The sequence below is a fragment of the Chelonoidis abingdonii genome, chromosome 7 (assembly GCF_003597395.2).
Source record: "Chelonoidis abingdonii isolate Lonesome George chromosome 7, CheloAbing_2.0, whole genome shotgun sequence".
Classification (NCBI taxonomy): domain Eukaryota; kingdom Metazoa; phylum Chordata; order Testudines; family Testudinidae; genus Chelonoidis; species Chelonoidis abingdonii.
Window position 1 is genome coordinate 53,264,195 of NC_133775.1, and position 11,259 is coordinate 53,275,453.

At 40.5% G+C, this 11,259-nt stretch overlaps 1 protein-coding gene across 1 annotated transcript in view; it reads right to left on the bottom strand.

Moving 5' to 3' along the window:
* PLA2G4A (phospholipase A2 group IVA) overlaps window positions 1-10,228 on the bottom strand; it is a 127,286-nt gene extending 117,058 nt beyond the window's left edge. The window contains exon 1 of the mRNA XM_032783433.2: window positions 10,142-10,228. The gene's annotated coding sequence lies outside the window, so the exon portion shown is untranslated. The remainder of the gene's footprint in view (window positions 1-10,141) is intronic.
* Window positions 10,229-11,259: the final 1,031 nt, after the last annotated feature.

Here is an 11,259-nt window from a genome sequence, read left to right on the forward strand (position 1 = left end):
GCAAAGTCTGGGAAGAGAAACACTTGAAAACAGAAAGAAAATGAATAAGGAATCTATGAAAAACATGTCCAAGATAATAACAGGAAAGATACTGAGTAAGTTTGATATTGACTCAGACTCCTGGTGTGAATGTCATCAAAAGGGCTGTATCTACTTTTATCATATCAGATTGCAGGATTTTATTTTCCTCACAGCATATTAATGTAACTGTATAATAAATAATTAGTTTCAGAGTGAATTTTCTAAGAGCTCAGGGAAAAACAACTGAAGTGTTATATCTTAATTTAGTTCTTTGGAGCAGGGACTGTGTATATGCACTGCACCTAGCACAATGGGACCTCTAAGTCTTATCATTCATACATAATATTTTCTCCTTTGTTCTTTCCATCATTAAAAAAGGGATACCTTGCTGACAAAGGAGGAGTAGTGGGAAGAATGAGTTGGAATCGTAGAGGAGAAGCCCGGTTCTCGTGCCCTATTTCTTAGGAGATGACTTAGGGTGGAGTATATGAGAGAAAATGATGCAGCGAGAATAGCTGCGGAGGAAGTTTTGTGGTCAGGGAAGTAGGCGTCAGTGAGTGTCACAGGCTGGTGATAGTAAGAAATAAAATCATGGATGCCAGTGATATTTTTGGCAGATGAAGCAGGCAAAGGGAAGTGGAGGGGAAAAGGGCAGGTATGAGGATTAAAGGGAAGGTTTTAATCGGGGCAGAGCTAGTGATGAGGACAGGTTCTGGGGCTGAGAATGAAGGGATGGCCAGGGTTGGGGCAGACATCAATCGTGTATAAAAGCCAAAGTGTGCAGGGGGAGGTAATCAGACCAATGATCCATAGACAGCTCTCTGGTATCTTTTATAAAACCCTACTTTACAGTACCCTCCCATGAAAGAGTAGAAAATACTTGATGAGTCAACAAGTCCTCTGAGATCCTATAGCATGTGTTCTGTCACGTTTTCACCACAGCCAAGTTGGACTAACAACTGTGGTCACAGGGTATGTCTTTCTTTCATTCAGGACTTTAGCTGAACATGACTCAGTATTAGCATGATTATTGTTGTGGTTTGGGTTTATTTGAGCTTTAAGACACAATTGGTGATAAAGGGTATATCTATGCTACTTCCTTTGGCCTTCAGTTTAATAACATTCACTCTACCCAGTGAATAGTTCCAGAGACTGAATCTGTTATTACTTAAAGCTTCTCCAGTGGTGGCATTTAAATTAATTTTCTCTGTTATGCAGCTGCCCTTAGAATTCTGAACAGCAGCAGTGAAAACTCTGAACTGCAGCAATGTCACTAGTGTGGTCTCTCTTCAGATTTAGGAAAACAGCACTGCATCAATTCACACTTTCATTCATGTTTGAAAGATTATCTTCACAGCCAGAAAATTAGCAACATAGTCAAATCCTCAAGGGTGTAAATCAGCATAGCTCCATTGACTGACACTGATTTATACCTGCTGAGGATCTGGCCTTCTTCCACGCCCCCCATTAAAATTTGTATTTGACAGCAATTGATTGTATTCACCAGTAATGATTTCTACTCATCCTGAGTGAGAGGATTTTTCAAGCCCTGTTTTAACCAGATACAACGAATACCAAGAGACCTTGTATAGAAGAACAGACCCAAACTACATCACAGGTAACAACAAAAGACGTCAATATCTTAAAGGCAGCCCTAACTGACCTTCAGGAATGCAATACAACCAGTCTTACCTGATCACCAGCCACAGTTGATGACTCATAGCATCAATTAATCATCATCTAGGGTCAGTAAAAAAACCCAAAATCTCTCACTTTCCCCTTGGGACAGCATTTCACAATTAGGGAGTTTATTGGGATTTCCATGCTGTCTTCTGACGCATCCAGCACTGGTCACTGTCAGACAGGTCAATAAATTAGACAACCACTGGAACATTCTCTTACATAATTTTCTATGTTCTCAGTCTAACGGTCCCTTAGGACATCAATGGCTTATCTAGTTCCAATTCAAACTAGCTTTTTTTATATGAAACATTGGTTAGTTTTTCAACTCAGCCTTGAAAAAGAAATGGGAAATGAAATTATAAGTTAATTAGAACTGAATAGCCGTCAGTATTTTGCATCTCTGTGGCCTTCTCTCATCCCACATTCACATAACATCATCATCTGTTGTAAGTGGACCTATGTGAAAGTTCCAATTTTCAGTAGAGGAGGGATCAAGATGCAAAATTCAGGCGTGGTTTAAGCCTGTTTCTAATTTCCACTTTACATTCACTTGTTAAAATTCATTTTAGTGCCAACAAAAAAACCCTTTCTTTTCCTCTCCCCACATCACATCATTCCTTTCTCTTTTTTTTTAATCTGTTTTTTCAGATGGTTCACAATTATAAGAAGAGCTGGGTGAAACCTCAGCTGTCTGCTGAGAAAAACAAACCAACCAAGAACAAAAACAGTCATATGTTCAACTGTCATAATATTTAGTGAATTTGATATTGGGGGACCTAATACTCCAAACTCTACAACACTATAGTGGCTATTTTTTGCATGGAGCTCAGGAGGGAGATTTATCTAAGGAGCAGAGAACTGAAGTTGTGTCTCTTCGGTTTTATACAGGTTCTAGCTGATTTACTACATGACCCTAAGCAAGCTATTTAACCTTTCTGGGCCTAAACTTACCATTGTCAAATGAAAATAATGCTTACTTAGTTTATAGGGATTTGGGGAAGCTTAATTCAAGTTTGTAATGCACTTCAGCATCCTTGGACCAAAAAAGACCTATGTGCAAAGTATTATTATAATTTGTGAGAATGGAAAATAGTTACATTCACTAGCTCATTTCGATGGGATTACTTGCATGGGTTACTGCTATTCAAAGTGAATAAAGGTTGCAGAATCTGATTATTACTAGGTAGCGACATGCACAAGAAGCTATTCAAGAATCTGTGAAATACACTGCCACACAACTGGAAGTAGAACTGAACAGCTGAGTTCTTTCCCATCTTTGCTGCAACAAGTTATTCCCTCTGTGTATTTGTATACAATTTTTCACCAATGCCATCATTGACTCATGGTTGCAGTGCTTCAGCTTTGAGAATAAATGATAATTGTCCAGTTAAAATAACAATCCTAGTCCATGTTTTGTCTGTAATCACTCTGGAGAAGTGTCAACAAATTGGTGTCAAAACAATATAAAATGACATACTAGCAGAAAAAAAGACCTTTCACCTAATCAGGACTAATAGCTGTAAATGCAAAGATGATTCTCAATATACTCAGGGGGAGGAGGGAGAAGATGGGACAAGAGGAAGAGAAGAGAGGATATTTGAATTATCCAGCAATATAAGTACGATATATAGTGAATGGAATAAAATCCTAAAACAACCCCACAAACTGGATTCATGTTTTATACCCGCTGTCTACATCAAGTCTGTATGCAGTGTAGTAACTATGTTGGTTCCAGGATATTAGAGGGACAAGGAGGGGGCAATAGAAGAATTCTATGTGGCTTGAAAGCTTGTCTCTCACACCCATAGAAACTGGTCCAATAAAAGATATTACCTCACCCTCCTTGTCTCTCTATGTAAAGTATGAACATTACTCCAAATATTCATTTATGCAGATGCTGACAATTTATAGAACTCTAACACAGCAAGTGCCTCAGAAGCCATAAATGGCTCATAACTAAGGCTGTGTCTACACTAGCCCTTTTGTCGGTATAATTTGTGGAAAAAAAAAACACCCCTCAGAGTGACATAAGTTACACTGACAGAAGCACCAGCATGGACAGCACTGTGTCGGCAGGAGATGCTCTCCTGCCAACACACCTACCGCCACTTGTTGTGGGTGGTTTAATTATGCCTTCTCTCCCATTGGTGCAGAGCAGCAATGCAGGAGGTCTTACAGCAGTGTAACTGTATTGGTATAGTCGTGCCTCTGTAAGGTCTCTAGTGTAGACATGGCTTAACTCTTGTATACAACTCCATTTCAGATATGCTGCCAGGAAACATACAGGGTTAAAACACCAGGACAGAATGAGATAGTTAAATTAAAAAGGTTTCAGATAAGAAGCCATCCTTTCCAACAAAATATTCTCAGTTCTACTAGGACCACATAGAAGCAAATTGCTAAGCAACAGCAACTGATTTTACATAGGGATCTAAACAATTGCAAATCAGGTTCAAAGTCCTGGTTTCATCAATAACCTATGTAAATCAGTGCCATAAGCCATACAATGTTTTTATGTCTCTGTGTAACAGCTGCCCATGAGCCTGATCTCAAGCTTACTGAAATCAATGGAAAGACTCTCTGACTTCAGTGGACTTTGGATCAAGCCACGTGGACAATTCTTCTATTGCCCCCACCTTGTCCCTCTAATATCCTGGGACCAACACAGTTACAACTACACTGCATACATACTTCATATAGACAGATTTACATTAGGTTAATGTTAGGTGATGGAGGACATAAAAAAAAGTTGAATGGAAGCTGCACTTTGCAAATATATTACGTAGCAAGGTTTATGCTAACAAGGAGCTGACGTATGCCATGGCTGGGGGTGTTACGATGCAACGTGTATTCTTTTCTTTTACTAAACTTTGTGCTTTTAGAATTGTAAGGCAAACATTTAAATAAATAGACTATTCACAAAATAACAGTGCAGAAGTGTATCAGGCAGATAGAAAGATATATTTGACTTCGTTGTTCTCTCCTTGCCATTTGCCATTATCAGCACTTGCCTCTACTAGAGAGGAGAATGCACTTCAATGGACACATTTTCAAACAGATCTCTGGTCAGAAGTCTATGTTAAATTAACTCAGCTCTCCGTCCATTTCCTGGTGAAAATGCCAAAAGGGTACAAAGTCATCACCATAAGTGCCAATAGTTTGGCAGGCTCAGCAGAAAGACAAAATCCTGTATAGATTTGGGTAGGGTATGGAGCCTGACCAACCATTTAATACACAGCAATAGTCCCTTCAAATACAGGTAATTGATGAGGCACCATGGAAGAAACCATTGGACCTTTGCTACATCCATTCTTTTGACAAATAGAGGACTTCAAACTCAACGGTTTTCAACCTGGTATGTCACATGCCCCAAACTTTTATGTTAATTGTACTAATTATACTGACTTTCACACTCCACAGAAGAGTTATCTGCAGTATTCTATGCACAAGCAACTGATTACATTGAGGTACCTTGGCTTTCTACCCCTTACTAGATAACAGAGATCCTTTGTCTAATAGTTAGCAAGAATTAAGTGAGCCCCTGGGTTCTATTCCCAAACCAATCAATGACCTCAAGTTAATTCACCTCTCTGTGCCTTGGTTTACCTGATTTATTGGTGGCTATAATAATACTTGACTACTAGTAGGTGTTATGAGGCTTGTTTATAAAGTGTTTTGAGATCCTCAGTTGAAAGGTTCTATAAGTACAAAGTACCATAATGGAAATGGCTTATAGTGAACTGCTACTTGTATGTGAAACAAATGTGACAAGATGGATCCTTTGTACATAATTTAGTTCAGTGGGCCTGTCTACTGAGTGTGTTCTCTGATTCCACTTACTTTGTTTAGTTATGGGTCTCGTAAAAAAATACACAACACATTTCATGTTTTGCCTCCAAAACATTAGCAAATCCTTCCAATTTGGGAACTTAGGGAATTACTGTGTTTCCACTAGAAAATGGGGGGGAGGGGTTTCTGAACTAGTTAGCACTCGTCATCACTTAAAACACTGAATGAGATTGCACGCTGACATACAACTCTGTCATCTCCATTACAGTTAACGTGTATTTCAGTGTAGAATTTATTATATGTATTTGAAGTAGTTAATGGTATCTATGCAACAAAACAGGCTACATCATTTCACACAGAACAGACAATTTAGTTACCAGCTGTAATACCTACAAGCAGCAAAGGGACTAGAATTTAGCGGGCCACAGCTATAAACACCTATAAAAGCAAGGTGTTATTCAAAGCCTGTTGAAATCAATAGGAGTCTTTCCATTGACTTCCAAGGGCTTTCAAACTAGATCCCTAGTCACCTTGAAAGGGGATGTTACAGAGTAAAACAACTGGGGTCCAGTTCAGCAAGACACATAAGGCCATGTCTAACTTTAAATACATGAGCATCCCCATTGGCTTCAATGGCACTGCTCACGAGCTTGAAGTTAGGCATGTGTTTATGTGCCTCACTGAACTGTGGCACTGGAAATAAATTCATGGGGAATAAATAATACACGGGACCCCAAAAACTGCAATTATTTTAGTGCTTAAATCATATGTGGACTGGTAAGCACCTTTATCTTTGCAATTCAATTATCTTTTGGAGGTACCATTGGAATATGGACCTTCCTCTCTGTCTGATGTGGAAGTTTGTCTTGGCTCCCTTGATACTGTAACCACACACACCTCCTTCTCCTTCTGTTTGTCCCTCTCCTTTTCCAATGTGAATGTATATATGAACGGTTGTCACACAGCCTGAACGTAGTGAAGTCAAATTCAGATTTACTCAGGCCAGGGCATTTAGACTTTCCCCAAAATTATATACAGTTATACATAACTCACCACCACATTGTAACAGATCTTTCACACTCCAGCACTGCTGGGGAGGTAGCACAGGGGACACACTCTCCATGAAGGTTCGACAAAGCCTGCTCTTTGGCCTTTGGAGACCGTACAGGGGTGTTCCCCAGAAGTTTCAGGGCTGATAGAGGCTCTATGCCACCTCATACCCAGCCCTCAATGTACGCACCTGCCACAGGCAAAAAGTAGTGTGTCTTTCTTGAGAGTTTGTCTACACAGGACAATTGACCAGCATAGCTGCAGCATGGTCAAAATATCCTGAACAAAAATAGACTTTATCCTGGAATACTTACTCCACTGTTGAAGACAAGTAATTATTCAAGAATAAAATTGCTGTATTTCAGAACAGAATGCCTGCAGGGGGAGTTATTACAGAATAGCCAATGATACAATAGAGTGCCAAGCATGCTCAAGAAGAGAAAAACTACCATTGACTTTCAGATTCCAGGTTGAGTCTGCAGTGTTGGCTGTTAGAAAAGACACTTTCCACTTGCAAACTCTGCACATTTGATCAGGAATCATTGACACAAAAGCATGTGCTGCCAGTAGCTTTCAACAAGTATGTATGAACTTAATAAGAAAACAGCACAATTTTTAATTGTTTCTGACTAATTAAAACCTTCCACTCCCACCTCACAAAACCAAACATAGGACCTAAACCTCAGTCGGGGCTTGTTCAAAAAAGTATGGGGCCCCTGTGAAGCTATTCAATTGGGGGCCAGTTTGTAAGGGCCAACAGCCAGTGTAGGTCCTTCTCCTTCAACCTACTTCAAATAGCTATACCATGCCAGATGAAAGAAGTTGTGGTAGGGAGATTTTTAGAAACAAAAATGACAGTTGCACATCTAACTATCATTTTTTGTCTGAAAATCTCCTCTCTAAATCCCACATGGAGAGAATAAAGATTAAGCCTAAAATTGGGAGAAAGAAACTAGGCACACAAGCCCCTAGTGGGCCCAGCTTATTCTCCATAGATTCCTTCATCAGTACAAAGAGGTTGACTCCTCACACCAATCAACACTGAATCATCGACACTGATGAACAGCCCTCTCTGTCCTTGGTGAAGCAGACCCCACTTCCCCAAAAAATATTCTAGGAGGCCTCTGCCATTGCAGAGATGGAAGCCTTGTCTGAACTAGCCTGGTCCTCAGCGAGGACTAAGCCCATAGCAAGTTTCAGATCCCAATCTTCTGTTGTTGTTTTTTAATGCACTAGCCCAGTCTATAGTTAGAATTATTAATTACTAGTAAATAGAAAAAGTGTGCAGGAAGGGGTTCACACTCTCAGAGCTCAAACAGCTGAAGGGATTTCACTCAAAACTTTTCAGACATATAAGGCAACTTTTGTCATTTATAACCATGCACCCCTAACAAGTGAAATATTGAGGAATATACAACCATCTGAAAAATGGGGAAGCAAAATGGATACGGGTTTGTGCCCTCTGCTCTAATGTGCATTAACAGATTACCCTTATAAATCAACAGCAATAGTAACATTAGTACATTTTTATATCTGTATGTATGTGTACACACACACACACATACACATACATACATATACACGTGCACACAGAGAAAACAGGTCCACCACAGGAAGTTTGAAAACTATTGCTTAACCATTTAGCACATTATGTCGCTATATATTTCATAATGGGTTGTTTCATTAATCATTATTTAACTGTCAGTAAGCTGGAGGGAACAATTTACAGCAAACCTAAAAGAGAACACAGAAATGGTGAAGTCATCATTCTCTGAGAGAGTGGATCTAGCCATCTTTGACCTACAAGGCCAACCTTGACAGACAAGTCTGTGTCCCCGGGGCTTGAACTTTTATGGTGGACAGGTGGACGGAGAGTTTATTTAACATTCTTAGAGTTTTCTGTTTTGATTTGCTGTGAGGATTGTTGTGTATTTATGCCATTTTCATTTAAATGTATCATATAAGCACTCTCTATCTCAAAACAGATTACCACTTTAGAGTATAAGGATTTGTCTACACAGAGAAATTAATCTAGATTAAGATAGGGTGTGAATTTCAAGTACATTAAATATTCCTGATCAGTGCCCTGTGTGGACACTCTTATTCTGGAATAAAAGTGCTTTATTCCAAATTTATTCCAAATTGAGATATTTCAGAATAATGCACTCTGATTCCAGAATAAGAGCATCCAAACAGGGAGTTGATCAAGAATAGCTATTTTGGAATAAACTCCCCCTGTAGATAAAACCAAAGAGAACAGTAAATGCCCTTCCCGAATTATTCACCTTTTCCTTCCCATTGTTAAAACTCAATTTTACTTAAGTAGTAATGTCTCTCTTTTTCTGATTAAAGTAACATATTAAAGTATTTTATCCATAGCAGTGTAAGAGATCAAAAGGTCCATTACAATGGCCTAGAACATTCTCAAACTTTTGCATTGGTGACCCCTTTCCCACAGCAAATCTCTGAGTGCGACCCTCCCTTATAAATTAGAAACACATTTTTAATATTAAACACTATCCTAAACGATGGAGGAGAAGTGGGGTTTGAAGGTGGAGGCTGATGGCTTGCAACCCCCCACATAATAACCTAGTGACCCCCCTGAAGGGTCATGACCCCCAGTTTGAGAACGCCTGGTCTAGAATATACATTTTTTGTAGGTCACCAGTAGTTTTATCAAGAGGTAGAAGCAGCAATAAACCAAGTTTGGTACACAATATGTCAGGGTCACAGATAAACAGTGCAGAATGAAACGCACAGCAAAATATGGGGAGGGAAGTAGGTGCGGAGACGATGTTCCTAAATGTCTGCAACTAGGAACAATTCTAAATGCTCCCAAATCACTCTATATATTTTGATTTTTTTATGCCATCTTTCCCAGGGCCACAGAGCAATCACTCAGCCCCATGCACAAAGTTTAGACATTGTTGTGATTTGTTTTCCAGCACTTGTTAGTGTTAGACATGTCAGCTTAGGCACTGATACCCCAAAGGCTGTACATATAGGATGAGATTTTATTAACATAAATAAATCTATATTTACAAATAATTGTTAGTGCCTCCTCCATCAATACACATTTAAACTTTCACCCTGGCTCAAAAGCAGGCAGTAACTTTCCCAGCTTAGGTTTCCTTCTCTGATAGTGTAGTTGCTCTTGGAATTGGTCCCTAGCAATGATTTGCAGGGAAAAAGAAAAAAAGCCATCCTGCTACAAACTATAGGAAAGAAAATTTCTCTGATAAAGTGATTATTCCCAGCCTGAAGGATTAGGAATTGTGGGATCGGCAACCCACTGGATTACAGATCACGTGGCAACACATTACAGTATCCCCATGTTTTAAAAGTTTTCTTTCATGCTCATGATCTGACATAGTCCTTTCCGGGTTCAGTTTTGTTTTACTATGCCAAAAGAAGTATTTTTAGTGTTAGAAATCGCTTGTATTGCTTCCTCGTTACAAGTTGTAACAAGTACACCTTACAACTATATAAAAACGATCCATCACATGTTAACTCCCCCCTCTGGCTAAACTGACAAAATAAGTAGCAGTTTAAAACAAAATTAAAAACAAACAGACCAAGAATTAGTTGTATTGCTTACAGTTTCAATGCTACATCAGACCCCTCTGGGCTTGTACATCCCTCTTGCTTTCTAGGCAGGATCCTTTTTTTCATTGCTTGGATTGAGTTTTCATTCGTAATAAGTGGGTGGAGCTGAAGTGTCAGCAGATCTATTACTGCTGTCTCTTCTTAAGGTGGCACTGAGGTGTAAGTAAGCAAAGAGCACTTTGGAGTAATACTGATGAACATTGTTTGATACTTTCCATGGAGAAAAAATACAAGGGGTGAAAGCACAGAGAGTCAGAGACATATCTCAGCATCAAGACAAACTTTAGTGAGCAACAGTATGACATTAGAGTTATCACATTTAACAATTATCAAGCGTTAACTTCTTAATATACATATGCAAACAGCTAAAAAAAACTTTGGTGATTGATGGGCATGATCTGAGGTGAGACAGTCTGAAGGAAATGATGTCAAATACAAAAGGAGTGCCTCAAACTCCGGTAATATTGCCTCATTTCTTATGGAAAGAGTATTTGCAAGTGATAATTTGCAGATACTCATTCACAACACTGTTCATCTTTATAGATCATCTACATCACGGGTGGGCAAACTACGGTCCGTGGGCTGGATCCGACCTGTCAGGGCTTTGGATCTGGCCCGCGAGACTTGCCCCCTGTGGCGTTGTGGGCCCCGCACCACTCAGAAGCGGCCAGCACCGGGTCCCTGTGTTCCCCGGGTTGGGGGGCAGAGGGCTCTGTGCATTGCCCTTGCCTCCAGGCACCGCCACCCACAACTCCCACTGGCCAGGAATGGGGAACCGCAGCCCATGGGAGCTTTCGGGGAGGTACCTGGAGGCGTAGCAAGGATAGTGCATGCAGAACCCGCCCCCGCCCCCAAGGCCGCAGCGCTTCCTGGAGCGATGTGGCGTGGGGCCAGGGCAGAAAGCCAGGGAGCCTGCCCTGTCCCTGGTACGCGCCGCTGCCACACCAGAGCCGCTTTAGGTAAGCAGCGCCAGGCCGGAGCCCGAATCCCTCCTATCCCTCACCGCCCAACTTCCTGCCCTAAGCCCTCTGCCTGCATCTCACACCCCTCCTGCACCCCAACTCCCTGCCCTGAGCCCCCTCGTACACCCCACACCCTTCTGCACCCCAA